General features: G+C 37.7%; 2 protein-coding genes across 2 annotated transcripts in view; one reads left to right on the forward strand and one right to left on the reverse strand.

Moving 5' to 3' along the window:
• GPR141 (G protein-coupled receptor 141) overlaps nt 1–15,968 on the reverse strand; it is a 46,854-nt gene extending 30,886 nt beyond the window's left edge. Inside the window, exon 1 of the mRNA XM_015065075.3 lies at nt 15,041–15,968. The gene's annotated coding sequence lies outside the window, so the exon portion shown is untranslated. The remainder of the gene's footprint in view (nt 1–15,040) is intronic.
• The window catches only part of ELMO1 (engulfment and cell motility 1), a 730,817-nt gene that overhangs the window by 59,273 nt on the left and 655,207 nt on the right, over nt 1–16,337 (forward strand). The window contains exon 2 of the mRNA XM_027075272.2: nt 14,789–14,968. The gene's annotated coding sequence lies outside the window, so the exon portion shown is untranslated. The remainder of the gene's footprint in view (nt 1–14,788; nt 14,969–16,337) is intronic.

Genomic DNA, 16,337 nt, shown 5'->3' on the forward strand with positions numbered 1-16,337 from the left:
CTATACCCTTCTGTAGAATTACAAGCTTTGGCACTGGAGTCCTGCCTTTATCATTTATTAGCTGGGCTGTCTTGGGCAAGTTACATAATTAATATCTCTATACTTCATTTTCCTCATCTGTGAATTGGATTGTTATAATGTGGCATATTTCATAAAGTTCTTGTACTGTTTCACTTGCATGCAGATAATCTACATAAAACACACAGGAGGACTAGGTATAGAGGTGGCACTTTACCACTTTATAAATGTTCACCATTAATGAAGGTGATAAAGATGGTATGGTTTCCTTCCTCATGTGGCCAGACTATTTGGACACTCTAGTCTATCAATGTCCTTCTTAAGTTATAATGCCAGGATTGGAGGAATAATCAGGGAAACTGAGAATTAGGTGGGATGTGTACCACATGATTTGGATGTTAGCTATTTGAAACTGAGCAACTTACTTTATTTCTCTAAACTTTTATTTCCTCATCTATAAAATGAGAATTATAAGATTATATGCTTTGCAAGTGTGTTGTGAAAATTTAGGGATGATACTGCACTAAGGTACTAAATATGTGTCAATCATGGTTGTAAGCACCATATTTAAACACAGTACCATCACCTTGGCAAGCAGTAAGCATTCAATATTATTATGACAGGAGAAGGTATAGGAGTTTCAGGGTGCAGCTGTCTGCCTCTAGGGTAATATTTTTGCCCTCAACACAGAATCTGTGGTCACCCCACCCCTGAGAAACCCCACACATATCTAACCACATTTCTGCCCAGCTCTACTTGCCAGATACTTTGACAGGAAGGAGATAAAAGGAAGAAGAAGAGAAGAAGCTTGGGGAAGCATAGGAGACAAAGAGGAAGGGGGAGACTCTGTAGGAGTGAGAGAGAAGTAGGAAACACACCAGGTGGGTGGTCGCTCTCAGAAAGAGGGAACAGGAGGAGAGCCACCAACATGAGAAGGGGCCTCTCTTATTTTCCTTCATCCATGCCCAGTTTCTTTGCAAGAGTCTGTGCTCAATGATGATTCATGTGAAAAATGAAAAAAAGAACCCTACAAAATTCACACCATCACTTGCTTAGAAAAAGGCAATGGCATGAAGAACAAAGAATATGAGCTTTGGTATCAGATGCATTTTCTTTTTTTTATATAGTTGCATTTTCACGGTACTCATCATTAAGCCCTCCGTTTGAATACCAGATTCGAAGTGTTGCCTTTAATTTGTTGACTTAGATTCTTTTTTTGCCCTTTATTTGTGAAATCTTTAGTCCTGCCAGAAAAGTTAAGGCACTGTAGGGGGAAAAAGATATTCCTACATCCTCTTGGTACCTACAGGGATCTGGAGGATCAAGAAAAGTTCTCTCCCCTGGGAGAGTTTAACTTTGAGCCTTCTTCTTGAATCTGGAAAAAAATGCTTTTGGAGGCATTTTGATGTCCAGAGTTACTGAGAGCCCTGAGCACCTCTGTGTTCTGAGCTTTGGAAGTTTACTTATCACAGTCCAGTGATTCCCAATCTGGTGACCGATTTGCACCATTAACCCCCTGCTCTGTATCTCCTAGACTTCCTGGCCACAGTTTAGTGTTAGATGCTACTAGTAAGAAGGGGTGTCCCTGTGACAATCTGAAAGTGAAACTAAAGAGAAGCTGTCACCTTTCCTTTGGAAACAGCATGCAGGCCCAAGGGCTTCTGTAGAGAGCAGATAAGCCATTCTGGAGGAGGATGTTAGTCTTCCTCCAAATCACCCTCCTTGGATCCTTGGATCAAAAGCAGCTGTAGTTTTCAATGGCAGTTTTCTGAGATTCTATTCCTGTGCTATATCTTCCCTGAGGTTTTCAGAAAACAAAACAAAAACCAGCAACTGCCCCTAATCTTTACTCTCTAAGCCCTCCCAATGGTGCTGTAGCATCTGATCCTCTGCACGATGTCCTTCCCTGTTTGGAACGCCTGGAATGGTTTCAGGGTTTCTTTTTTCATGGTACTCTGGTTGTGCCAACTGCACAATAGACTTGCCTGGACGGTTGTGGGAAAACACTGACGCATGGCTCCCACTTCTAGAGACGAGCTTCGGCACCCATATTTTTAAAATGCTTTCCAAATATTTCTAATGGGCATCAAAGATAAAAACCACTGTCTCAATCTCAAATTGAATACCTGACCTCAGCTTCTTGTTTCTTTTTTTGTCAGACCCACATTTCTTGGTCATTTCAAATCAGCTGTATCAAGTGAGAGAACTTGCTCTATCCCTTCCCTCAATATGTTTTCCCAACACATTGAGGATAGGCCAATAAAAGCAGTTTTCAAAGTGGCCTAGGGTTTCTTGGTGTCTCACAGACACCAAGGCATTTTGAAAAATAACCAACATTGTACTTTTGAAAATGAAAAATATGCCAATAGAACCAGCATCCCAAAGGACATATTTGACAAAGAAAGTAAAAACTGGTGAGCTGTATAATGGATGTGAATCAATTCCTCATCGTACAGCACAGAAAGAAAAATAATAAGACAAAATGGACTGTATACCTTTTTTAGCACTTTACATATAATTTCTTTTATAATTCTCATAATAATCCCATAAAGAAATACTATTGCTTCCTTGCCTTAGAGATGAGGAAACTGAGGCATAGAGAGGCTACGTAACTTGCACAAGTTTCTATACCTAAGAAGAGATAGAGCCATTATATTTGACCTAGAGAGCCTGGCTTCAATTTTGTTACTCAGCAACTATGTTATGTTATCATCAAGAAAATTGAAACCACAAAAAAAAAAGTTGATGTGGAGGCTGAATTTGTTCTAGAAGAGAAGATAGAGCAAAGTAAAGGCAGTTTTTTTGAGAGAGATAATTACTGAGACTTTTCCAGAATTGATGAAAAATAACTATCATCAGGTTCAGTAAGTTCAAAAAAGAATGAAAAGAAAAAGAGATAAATCCATACTTAGACACAGCAAAGTGAGAATGCAGAATGCTAAAGAAAAGGAGCCACTGATGTTAGACAGCCCATTAGAGAAGATAGATCGCCTAAAAAGAAAATCCTTTATACAGACAAGTGGGCTCTTATAAGCAGCAGTGGAGGTCAGAATACAGTAGGATAGTATCTTAAAAACAATGAGTAAAAATAATTACTGATGTACAAAGTATACCCAACAAAATTCTTTCAAGGATGTGGATGAAAGAAAGACTTCTGTACAAATAAAAATTGACAGATTGTAACACCTAGTTCTTTACATTAGGAACATGTAGAAGAATATATTTAAGGAAGAAGGAAATTTATACAAGAAGTGACAGAGGAAAAAATTTCTAATCAAAGAAACTGCAAATATATGGGTAAATCTAACCAGATTTTATATAAAACAGCAATAATAATATCTAATTTATTGGGGTAAAATATAAGACAAAACTAAAATACTGGGCAAAAATATAACTTGAGAGGAGGTTTTCTGTCAATGTGTTCTAGGATCTGTGTTTGAGAGGAAAATATGATATTGTTTAACTTAGGGCTCTGAAAATAATATGAAATTTCATATTTCTTTGAAAGCACTAAAAGAATAAAAATATAATGTGTATCTTCCAAACCAGTAAGGAGGAAAAATGAAATGAAGAAAAGGCAAGTTCGATTGGTTAAAAAGGAAAGAAAACAAGGAAGGAAGGAAGGATGGACAGAAGGAAGGAAGGAAGGAAAGAAGGAAAGAAGTGAGGAAGGAGGAAGGGAAGGAAGGAAAGGTAGAGGGAAGAAGGGAAGAATGAAACCTACAAAAAGATACACAAATAACACACTGAAGAGTAGGAATAGATGCACGTTTCAGTAATGACTTATTTCAGTGAACAAACTCTATAGTTAAAAAAGATTATCAGACTTTATGTCTAAAAATCCATTAGAATCCCATTATTTAGACACACCTTAAATAAAAGAACCTAGAAAGTTTGAAAGAAAAAGTACTAAAAAGCTACAGCAGGCAAACACTAACAAACAAACAAACAAAAAAAAAAAAGGGAGGAAGGAATTGATATGTCTGTATCATCATGATTACAAAACAGGCCTGCAGTTCTATGCAATGAATGCTGTAATAGAAATAGGTACAGTCTATTGTGAGGGAAAAGGGGAAAAAAACCTCTTATCAGAGAGTTTAGGGGAAGAGTTGAAAGAATTTGAAGGAAGAAAAGGAAATAAACATTTGGCCAATGTTTGTTGAGCAGCTGCCTATTCCTGGCCCTGACCTGAGTGATTTATTTGCACTCTCTCCTTGTAATCCTTATGACAACTCTCTACAACATGAATTATTACCTTCAGGTTAAGTAGGTTGACTAGGGCTCATATGTGGCTGAACAGGACATTGAATTCAATTCTGTCAAACCAGACAACCCACCATGTGAAAACTGAGCCTTAAGTATTTATGTGTAGAATTACCAAATAAAATATAAGATAACCAGTTAGATTTGAATTCCAGATAAACAGCAAATAATTATTTTTGTACAAGTATCCCATGCAATATTTGGGACATACTTATACTAAAAAATTATTTATCATTTATCCAGAATTCAACTTTAACTGGGAGTCCTCTATTTTTGTTTTCTAAATCTGGCAGCTCTAGGTGAGATAAAAGGGAGAACAGAGGTGAGCAGAGATATAACGGTGCTTAGCAAATGTCCCCCTTGTGTCCCAAAGCAAGACTCACCTCCTTTCCTCCTGTGACAACACATTTAAATAAATCAAAAAATATTTATGGCGTACCATTTTCTTAATTGTTATTTAAGGAGGGGGGGTTAAACCAAGCTTGTGGGAGAAGAAGAACATAGGCTGGACTCTTCTTAAAAGAAAGAATATTATCCAGTGGGCTATATCCATAGAAATATATAGGAGCTGGGTATAAATTCATGTATAAGTTTTATGACTGTTAATTTGCATGAAAAATGTCATTGTGTGATATTCTATTTTAAACATAAAGTCATACAAATGCTCATGTGCCAGTTACCCATACACACTTGTATTTTTTTCTGCACATTTGGGGAATGGGAGATTCTAACTGAAAATTCCTTTTAACCAAGAGCAGCGGCATAGCGTGTAGTTGGAGAGGTTCAGAGGGGAAACATCTCCTGCAAGATGCCCACCCCATCTTTCTACCTACAAGTCACAGATAGAGACAACCTGATACAGTGGTGATAGGTGACTTTTGCTTTCAACTGGGACACGATGTTATGCCTTACTAAAAGAGAAATCTATAAAAAGGGAATTGGGTGCTGAGGCTGGACATACTATGTTTTTCCAGTGCTTTGGTACTGAATTCCAGTTTCTGCATTTATTCCCAAACCCTAAGTTTTCAAAAGGTCAAACTGTAACAAAATGCCTTCTGCCCTATGTTTATTCTGACCATATACTCTTTCTCTTTCTCTTTTTATGCCCCTAAGTCACCAATTCAATAACTTACTAAAATTGAGGCATAGGGTATAATGAAACAAATAAGGCTTAACACCAGCTCTACCAGCATCTGGATAACTGAGGACAAGTATTCAACCTCTCTGAACTTCAGTTTAGCTACCAAGAGTTTTCCTTCAAGGAGCAAGGAAAGGAAGCACAGAATAATGGGTAGATAAGCCCTCTGGCTTCTTGAGCTCCACTTCCCACTATACAGGATCACAGAAGCAAATGATAGGAGGCACCGTCCTGATTCTGTCATGCTCAGAAACTGGTAGTTTATTTCAAATGTTTTTGGCAGTTTTATTAAAATAAAACACAAATTTATATTTACACATATTTTCCTATTATACACATTTAACTATTCAAAATATAAAATACAGGGGCGCCTGGGTGGCTCAGTTGGTTAAGCGTCCGACTTCGGCTCAGGTCATGATCTCGCAGTCTGTGAGTTCAAGCCCCGTGTCGGGCTCTGTGCTGACAGATCAGAGCCTGGAGCCTGTTTCAGATTCTGTGTCTCCCTCTCTCTCTGACCCTCCCCCGTTCATGCTCTGTCTCTCCCTATCTCAAAAATAAATAAACGTCAAAAAAAAAAAAAAACAAAATTCAAAACAAAACAAAACAAAATATAAAATACATTAAAAAAAAATCCAAGTTGATTTGGGACTTCTGACTGCTTATAATCTAGATAAAAGGTTTTCAAACTACAGGTTAAGAGCCAAATCCCATCTGCCAGCTGATTTTGTAAGTAAAGTTTTATTAGAACACAGCCACGCATATCTGTTCATGTACGATCTGTGGCTGCTTTCCTGCTACAATGACAGTTGAGCGATCATGGGAGGGACTATATGACCTACAAACTCAAAAATATTTACTATGTTTTTTAACAAAAAAAAAGTTTTTCCCAGTCTCTGATTATAAATTGAAGGACTTATTTATTTATAAAGATTTTATTTATAGGGAGAGAGCATGTGCACACGGGTGAGGACATGATGGGGGGAGTGGCAGAGAGAGAGGAGACAGAGAATCCCAAGTGGGCTCCACGCCAATAGCATGAGGCTCGAAACTACAACCGCAAGATCAAGAGTCACACACTCCACCAACTGAGCCAGCCAGGCCCTGTGAAATCAATTTATTTAGATGGGCAGGAATTCATTCATGGGTTCCAGTGGTGCCAACAAGACAACAGCATATAAGACTGGAAGCTTTTATAATTAGAAGTCGTAGCTGATCTGGCTTCTAACCCCACCTTATATAGAATATGTACTGTGAGATAGAGAGAATTAAAGCTTGGCATGATGTCAAACATAGGCAATGTCAATAAATGTTCAGTCTCTTCATTTAAACAGGTATTAAAATGAATATCAGCTTTTCCTCTATACTCCGTTTCATTTCAGAAGTGAAAAAGAGCAAAGGAGAGCAGTCAGGAGTGTCACTCTGATAAAACGAGACAATGAAAGGCCTCTGTATAATTTTGTTTAAACACAGACAAAAACAAGGTCGCTGGGCCACACATGAAGTACCATACATCCCCTTCCTTAGTTAAAATTTATGACTGAAACATAAAATTGCCTTTGCTTTCTGGCAACATCCAGTACAGCGCCAACCCCTACTTCTTGAAGCCCTCCCCTAAATCACTCCATCAAAGCCCAAATTCTATGATAGATTGTTTCTAACACTATCTTATTGAGTTAGCCCGTGGTCCCCCATGGTGTGTTTTCTCCCTCCCTGCAATGAGTAATAAGCCAGAGTTTTTAAACTATAGGTATCCACGTGGTCTTTGATTGAATGTCATTGACAGATGGGACAGTGAGATGAGAATAGTTTCAGGTTTATTGTAGGAACTATAAACTCTACAGTGGTTGTAGGAGGGAAGAAAGATGATAATTATTGAATAATACTGTGTCCTAGGCATTTTGCATATGTCAGTACTTTGGATCCTTACAATTCTCATTTGAGTTAGATGTGATCTCTCTTTTACGGACACAAAAGCTGAGGCTTGTTGGAGTTGACCAAGGTGTGGGGCATGGCAGATGTGTTTGCCACTTAGAAGTATACAAAGGCCGAAAGACTCATGATTTTTTACAAAGAAAGCATAGCTAAAAGGAATAAGGCCTATATCTCCCCCTATGATAGCCTCTCTTGTATGTATGCACAGTACTGGGTATTGGGGCCAGGATGCACAGATTGTCTCTCTGAATATTCCTTCTCTCAGGCCACTGGATCGGAATCTGTGGGGAGACTTAGAAATTGGTGCTTTTAACAAGTTGTTCAGGTGCTTCCAATACAGACACACCTGGAGAATCACTGCGTTAATGTAATGGACTGCCACATTCCTTGTCAGTCCTTCAAATTTCACACATCAAGTCTCAGTTGAGAGTCCCAACCTTCTGACCCCTCTGTCTTCACTGACCTTCCTACTCATGAAATTATCCCAGCTCTTAGAGTCCACATCATGCAACTCGTGCCCGAATACAGAGGCTGCTGGAGAAAACGCAAACAAAATTCACTTCCCTGACCTGCAACAGTATCCAGGTGACCTTAATCTTTGATTTTGTCATTATCAACATAAAGTAAAAATTATCTAAACCTAACCTGGAACAGAGATTTTCTGTGTAATCCACTTCACTATGTTCTTTTGGGAAGCAATTAGTATTCCTGATAAAATGCTTTCAATTTTTTTCTAATAAGTCTTAATGGTATTAAGACCTGGTATAGAAAACTAGCTACTTATACAAGCTACCTATACATCATCTGGCTAATGATTTTTACTCAACATTCTTTTTCTTTTTATGCAATCTAACAAAAATTATCTAACCACTTTTTTCTTGTTAATGTCTCTGCCAAGAGCAACATCTTAGAATTGGCCTCTTTTAGATCTTTTTCTCTGAACAAAATTTGACATTAAACTTTCAATTTATTTTCATTGAATTTTTTTTCAATATATGAAATTTATTGTCAAATTGGTTTCCATACAACACCCAGTGCTCATCCCAAAAGGTGCCCTCCTCAATACCCATCACCCACCTTCTCCTCCCTCCCACCCCCCATCAACCCTCAGTTTGTTCTCAGTTTTTAACAGTCTCTTATGCTTTGGCTCTCTCCCACTCTAACCTCTTTCTTTTTTTTTTTCCTTCCTCTCCCCCATGGGTTTCTGTTAAGTTTCTCAGGATCCACATAGGAGTGAAACCATATGGTATCTGTCTTTCTCTGTATGGCTTAGTTCACTTAGCATCACACTCTCCAGTTCCATCCACGTTGCTACAAAGGGCCATATTTCGTTCTTTCTCATTGCCATGTAGTACTCCATTGTGTATATAAACCACAATTTCTTTATCCATTCATCAGTGGATGGACATTTAGGCTCTTTCCATAATTTGGCTATTGTTGAGAGTGCTGCTATGAACATTGGGGTACAAGTGCCCCTATGCATCAGTACTCCTGTATCCCTTGGATAAATTCCTAGCAGTGCTATTGCTGGGTCATAGGGTAGGTCTATTTTTAATTTTCTGAGGAACCTCCACACTGTTTTCATTAAATTTTCTTTAAAAATTTAGTAGTAAAATAAAGATTATTATACCTATCTCCTGCTTAGAAGCCATAAAAATTTTGACAAATACAGATCCTCATGGTGACATGATCTTTGCATTTGTTTTACATGGATAAATTGTAGCTTTCCAAATATATTATTGTCTCCTAGACAGAAGGGGTCATAAACATCTTTGAATATTTCCACATGCCTCTCTACCTATAACATTAACAAAGAACGAAGTAGATAATAATCCCTATTTTACTATTCATTTTTTTTTCCTGAAAACAAGAAAAAGTTTTATTTGACATTTGCTTCATGGGAAGAGATCTGAAGCAGGCCAATTTAGCAATTTTGTTCTTGGTAGAGATATTTTTAGGATATATTGTAAATAATGTGGTGTATGGAAAGAGAGACTGGGGGAGTGGATTGATGAAATTTTTTAATTTAACTCTTGCATATCATGTGCAAATCCCAACTAAAGCTTTTCTAAGTCAGGCTCCTGCATAGAATAAAGTCTGTGCTAGATATGGTCAGTGCTCTGCAAAGAAATTACAACCTAGGGGAAAGAGAAGACTTGCATTAAAATAGTCTTAGGCACTGTGTGATAAATTACATGAGTGCCATTGTACAGGTGTGAAATAATAAGAAACACATATATTTGTCTCTGCCCCCAGTCCCTGACACAGAACTCCTAACTCCTTGTAAAATCCTAAGTGATAAGAGCACTCAGAACATGGTGACTCCGGGTGGGCTCCCAGATGGCTTCTGTATGGGGGGGGGGTAGTCACCAGAAAGACCAAATCCCAAATTTTCAGTCCCATCCCATCCTCCAGAGAGGGGAGAGGGACTGGAAATGGAGTTCATAATTGATCAATCCCAAAAGTAGGGGCTTTGGAGAGCTTTCAGGTTGGTGAACATATCCACACTGGCAGGGCATCTCCCCTGACTCAATAGGGACAAACTCCAGGGCTCAGGGTCCCTCCCAAGACCTTGCTTTATGTATCTCTTCATCTGGCTGTTCATTTGTAACCTTTATAATATCCTTTAATAAACTGGTATACGTAAGTTAAGTGTTTCTTGAGTTCTGTAAGATGCTTTAGCAAATTAATCAAATCTGAGAAGGGAGTAGTGGAAGACTGTTTTGCAGCCAAATCTGACAGAGTGATGTGCACCATGAGGACCTACTACTTGTGATTGGTATCTGAAGCAGGCTGGGAGCAGTTTTTTGGGACTTGGCCTTTAACCTGTGGGGTCTGACTCTATCTCCAGGTAGACAGTGTCAGATTGAGTTAAATTATAGGCCACAGCTGGTATTGTGGAGAAATACTTGATGTGGGAAGAGAAGGCTCTGTACATTTGTTAACCAGAAATGTCAGAATTGAGTTATTCTGTATTAGTAGTAAAGGACACACCCATAAAAGGGAAAGAGTGGGTGGTTTTTCTAATACATCAGGTGACACAGAAAGAGGAGAACATTTCCATCTGTCAATGTCAGTGAAGGCCCTAAGATGTAGTTGCTGTGCTGGTTTTGACAACTAGGAGTCCCAGAGGGGAAAATGAGGCAGCAGTGGTCTAGGTATGGATCACAATTTTACAAAGAAGATAATGTGTAATATGCATTTGGGGAAAGATGAGATATTCTAATAATATCTCAGGGGGAACAGATTGGAGAATAGTGGGAGATAATTCGTGTCAGGTGTTCTCAGACTAGACCCCAATATTTTCAAACCAGAGATCGCTGGGAGCCAGAATAGACAGGTGATTTATTTTTTCATGTGATTCTAACAATAGAACCAATAATTTATCTTTCCAGAAAAGAGCAGATACTATGATTCCATTCATCTGAAGGATTTAGAATAGTCAACATGAAAGAGACAGAAAGTAGAATGGTGGTTACCAGGGAGTGAGTAGAGAGTAGGGATTTATTGTTTAAGGGGTACAGAGATTCAGTTTGGGATGATGAAAAAGTTTTGGAGATGGATAGTGGTGATGGTTGCATAATAATGTAGCTATATTTAATGCAACTGAACAGTACACTTAAACATGGTTAAAATGGTAAATTTTGTGTATTCTTTAGCAAAATAAAAATAAGAAACAGGAAAATAATTTGTCTTTAGGACAGACACTTGCATTAGTCAAGAAAGGATAATTTTGGTGAGCCTTCTCGTAGTACAACTAGAAGGTATTGAAAATGCTTCATATATGGATGGACTGCATTTCTGTTCAATGGGCCTTGCTCTTTAGAGATGATTATGGAACAAACTTATTTTTGATACACTCTAAACAGAGCTTCACATAGGAAGGGAGAAACCTGAATTTGTCGATGTGAAGGTAAGGAGAGAAGTGTTCTGCCCCAGAATCATGAGTAGGCCTCAGTAGCATGGCCACACCCCAGGGCTAATGAGAGGTAGCTATTGGATACCTCCACAAAGAAGTAGTAATGCCCACATCAGGTGATCCTAACTTTAACTTTTTCATTTCCTTCTACAAAATTGTAATTTTTAAGTTATCATCAAGCCTTCAATATAGTTCACAGGCCAGCAAACCACAGCCGGTGGACCAGCCACCTGTTTTTATAAGTAAAGTTTTTATCTCATCACCGATACTTGTTTATGTATTATCTGTGGCTGCTTTTGCATGACACCTACAGAGTTGAGTAGTTGTGGCAGAGATTGTATGGTCTATGAAACCTAAGATGTTTATTATCTAGTCCTTCCAAGACAAAGTTTGCAGAAAAATTTGTTACAGATTCAAGTCAGTTGTGTTTGAGAGGGAACCAGAGGTGCCCTGTTCACTTTCTGGAATGAAGCCAGCCAGAAAGGTGCAGAGGTGGGGTGCCTGGCTGGCTCCATTGGTTGAGAATCCAACTCTTGATCTCGGCTCAGATCATGATTTCATGATTCATGAGATCGAGCCTCACATCAGTCTCTGTGCTGACAGCACGGAGCCTGCTTGGGATTCTCTCTCTCCCTGTCTCTCTCTGCCCTTCCCCTGCTTGATCACTCTCAAAATAAATAAATAAATATTTTAAAAAAGAAAAGAAAAGAAAGAAAGGTGCAGAAGTGATCTGCAGATAGATCCCAGGGCAGCAGTCAGATGAGAGGCACCCGCTGCTTTGGGCTTATAGAACACTGAAGCACAGCCCAGTGCTCAAAAATCCTTCAGGAAGGGACGGAGCTTCCTGTCATAACTTAAGCCAGACCTTGGACCTTAAATATAATTGGGTTATATATTTGAGATCCCATTTATGAAGGTTTGGAATTTTGGACTGTATGTAGGACTAATCTCAATCCCTAAGGAGATCCAGGAATATGACTTTAGCACAACCTCTAACAGTTGAACAAGTGGTGTTATTTAATGCAGCATGACACTGCACAGGCATGCTCTGTAATTACATCCCAAAGTGAATAGTTTGTTGCTATTTACCTAACAGCTTTTGCAGTGGAGGGGGAGTGAAAGCAAGGAAGGAGGTGAGATGCACTTTTTTGAATAAGGACATTTCAGGCATAACTCCAGATGTACACAGGACTGCGCAGGCTTTTCATTAACATTTCTTAAATTTTTTAAATCTTAAGATTTAAATTTCCCTAGAGTAGGGAATGAATCACTAGCCAGCTATTGTAAATTGAATTTCCCTTTCATAAAATGAAATTATTCCTAGATAGAGAAGAGAGGTACATTTCAATTGCAAGTCATTCTCTACCCTGTGTAGTTGTGGGGAATCCCAAGTGAATGGTGCTCAGATTTTGGCATCATCATTTGGCAAGGCAATGGAAATCAGGCTGAACTTCTTTATCAGAGAACAGAGTGTTACTGTAAGTACTATTAGATCTGAGTTTTGGATTGCCTGTTTACGTGTAATGCTCTAGCTGGTACAACCAACTACCTGGTCTTAGCAGGAAGGGCTCAGACGCTGAGCATGCTGCTATTCCTTAATCAAACACCACTCTCCATCACTCCCTCCCACAGACTAGGTTACTGGAACATCTGTAACATGTGAATTAAATTCAACAAACTTCACTCTTGTTAAAAAAGATGACTTAATCCCCAGGAACTGCAATCTTTGGTTGACCAAGTATTTTGAAACCACGGTTATGTCCAAAGTTGAAAAGAGAAGCAATCTTTGGCCTTAGCAATGATTGTTTTTAGAGCATTTTGGGTGCTAGGCCTTCAATGTGTCTGTAATTATGTGCCATAATAGGATTATCTTTTCATTCATTCATTCATTCATTCATTCATTCAAATATACATTCCAGAGATGTTGAGCACTTAGTATGTGGCAAACATTGTTCCCAAATACAAGGATGAAAAATGCATAGTTCCTGCTCTTACAGAAGTCATATTTTTAGGAAAGAAACTCTGCTTAGGTTAAATTCGATTATGGTTATCATGACTAATACCATTGTCATCAAAAATAAGATAAGACCATAAGAATATTTGATTAATATTTTGACATCATTCATACCAGATTTGAAGACACTTTGCAAAGTAATATCTCAAAAAATGTCTGACTAATTGCAGAATTTTTGTCAAAGCTATTATTTGGAAGGATATTACTGATTTGTGCATATTACAATCTTCTTTAGTATATTTTTGACATGTTATTTTGGTCATAATGTGCTAATAACATCTATTGTAGTGTTAGCACAGTGGCTTAGACATAGTAGACATCCAATAAACATTTCATTGAATTTTAGATTTGGAAAGCATCTTTAGGAATCATCTAGTCCTGTGGTCCTTGACCTTAAATTGGGTTTTGAACCCCTCAAAAATCTGATGAAATATGTGGGCTTTTTTTCTCATTAAGAAGTAGCATATTTACATACACTCAGACTCTTGTATACAACTTTAGGGGATTGGTGGATCACCCTATGTATCATCCACAAACTCCTACATCTTCCACTTTATAATTGTTGGAAATCATTGCCTAGAACAGGAGTTGGAAAGCTATGGCCCCGAGGCCAAATATAGCTCATCTCCCATTTTTGTATCGCCTGTGAGCTAAAGATGGTTTTTACATTTTTGAATGGTTTCATATTATCTTCAATTTTGCCTCCTGGATGGCAAAACCTAAATTATTTACTATCTTGTCCTTTATAGAAAAAATTTGGCAAGCCCTGGCCTAAAATGGTTAGAAAATATTTTCTAAATCACTCAGCCAATTACTAGAAAACAGAAGACTAGAATTCATACCACTTGATTCCTCATTTATTGTTCTTCTCATTACCCCTGTTGATCAGTTAAAATATTGACTGATTGATTGACTTAAACCCAATAAAAAATATAACAAGGAGTTGTAAATCTGGAGTCCTTAATAAAATTTCTTAGACAAATAATTATGCAGTTGTATAGGAAGTTGAAATCCAGGAATTAAGTGACCCATCCAAAATTATATTACAAATTTGTTAAGCAAGATTAAACTCAAACTCAAGTTGTATATTACTGACTTACTTTTTTAAAGTTTACATTATATTTATTTCACATATTTAAAGTGCAATACTTCTTGCAATTCTGTGATTTTAAAGTTGTTTTCAGATTCCCTCTGTCATGTAGTACTGCAAAAATAGGATAAAAGAATCATAATAACCATTATTACACATGTTACTTTGAATATACTTCTTTTAGAAATTTCAAAGTGCCTGACTGCTGTTGATTGTTTTCTTCTATTGATTAAGGCTGCCAGAATAGTTTTAAACCATATGTGAGAATATTACCAATAATAGAGCTTAAAGATTTTCAGAGGAAAAAAACACTTAAAATATAAACATTTTAATAATATGTAAATGCAATATCAAATGCCCAAAGGCCTCTATGATGGTTTTAACAAGACTCTCTTTTTTTCTTTTTCTTGACAGATTCCAAAACCACTTTTGTTCATTTTTGACCACATATAAAAACTGGGTGTCACCTTCAGAGCAGTGTGTACTACATGGCAAGAACTGGACAATTCCTTTTCTAAAGGAGGAATTGTGATCAGAAAGAAATAAGCTTGCTTTGTACAGCGAGACTGAAGATTCTGAATTAGAACTTCAATGGTAAGTTCAGTATGTTCTCTTCACGCATAACCTTCATTCATGAGCGCCCCACTCCAGGTCTTCCGCACTTACCTGAAAAAGCCAGACTTCTCAGGGAGGTACTGAGATGGGCCACCTGTCTGAATTCCAGATGGGATTCTTTTCTAGTACTAAGTCTGCTTGGGCACTTCCACGGACTGAGTGCATTCGAAAGGCCCAGCCAGTTCACTAAACCAAAAGGAAACTGGTGTGTTCGAAGTTCCGTAAGAGCGTCAACAGCAACCACAAAACCTCAAAACTATTTCAAACACACTAGCGTTGAAAACCCAGGCTCTTAAAAAGATGAACAGTAATCCAGGTTGCAAAATGACAACAAGGCCAACTGTCAAGAAATATTAAGGTTTTAGGACTACTGTAAGAATCCATTAAGGAAAAAAAATGATATTATCAAAAACAAAAAGGGGAGATAAACTGTGTGTTGTGTTTGGGATGAAAGATTGTATATGTAGTATTTCCCTTCGAAAATTGACAGAGTTGTTCTGTCACCCACTGGGAACCTAGAACTACTATTCTTATCATGTATTTTGGTGATTAGCTCTGTCATGGATATATAATATTGCCTATGATATGACACTGAACAGTTGATTTACTTAGAGTGAGAGAGAGGATGGTTCAAGCAGAGACCATTAGAGTGGCAGAGTAAGGGAGTACATTTGTCCACAGCCTTGCTTTTTAGACTCTTAACATTATCTCCAAAAGAAGATAAGCACACAGTCACAGAGATAAACGGCAAGCATTTGAAAGAAAAAAAAGTTCCTCAAACTGCTCTAATTTGTCTAGCTTATTATGCAGCACTGTAATAGTCTAGAAATATTATAATTATTGTGTAAATTACATGATAATTTTGCATAGAAATCTGTGAGTTAAAATGCTAATTTGTTAAATATCAACATTTTAAATATACTCCAGTTTTTAGCTCTATTTTGACATTTCTGCATTAAAAAAAAGAGAAAAGCGAGCATCAAACACACCATCCCTGGGTTCTCTCTACTTTCAAGGCCCTAATTAGAATTATGATTTTGGTAATTTCTGATGATTTCCGGTTTTCTGTCAAATGCTGAAGAATATTCTAGGCAAACAGTTTGCAATCCCTGTTTCCTATTGTTCACATTTCTTGTTTTACGCCTAGTATTATTAGTGCATCTGACTGTTGTTTTTTAGTTTCAAGGGAAGGCCTCTTTGTCTGGAAAGTCTTCAGCTGCAGCAGGTGTGCCCTTTTTGTGTTATAGGAGTAAAAATGTTATATGTTTCAAAATAACTCAAACTGCAGGAATTTTAATTTTTAGTAATGGTAGAGAAGACTGTTCCAGACACACCCACCTTCTAAGAA

This window comes from Acinonyx jubatus, chromosome A2 (assembly GCF_027475565.1).
Source record: "Acinonyx jubatus isolate Ajub_Pintada_27869175 chromosome A2, VMU_Ajub_asm_v1.0, whole genome shotgun sequence".
NCBI classification, from domain to species: domain Eukaryota; kingdom Metazoa; phylum Chordata; class Mammalia; order Carnivora; family Felidae; genus Acinonyx; species Acinonyx jubatus.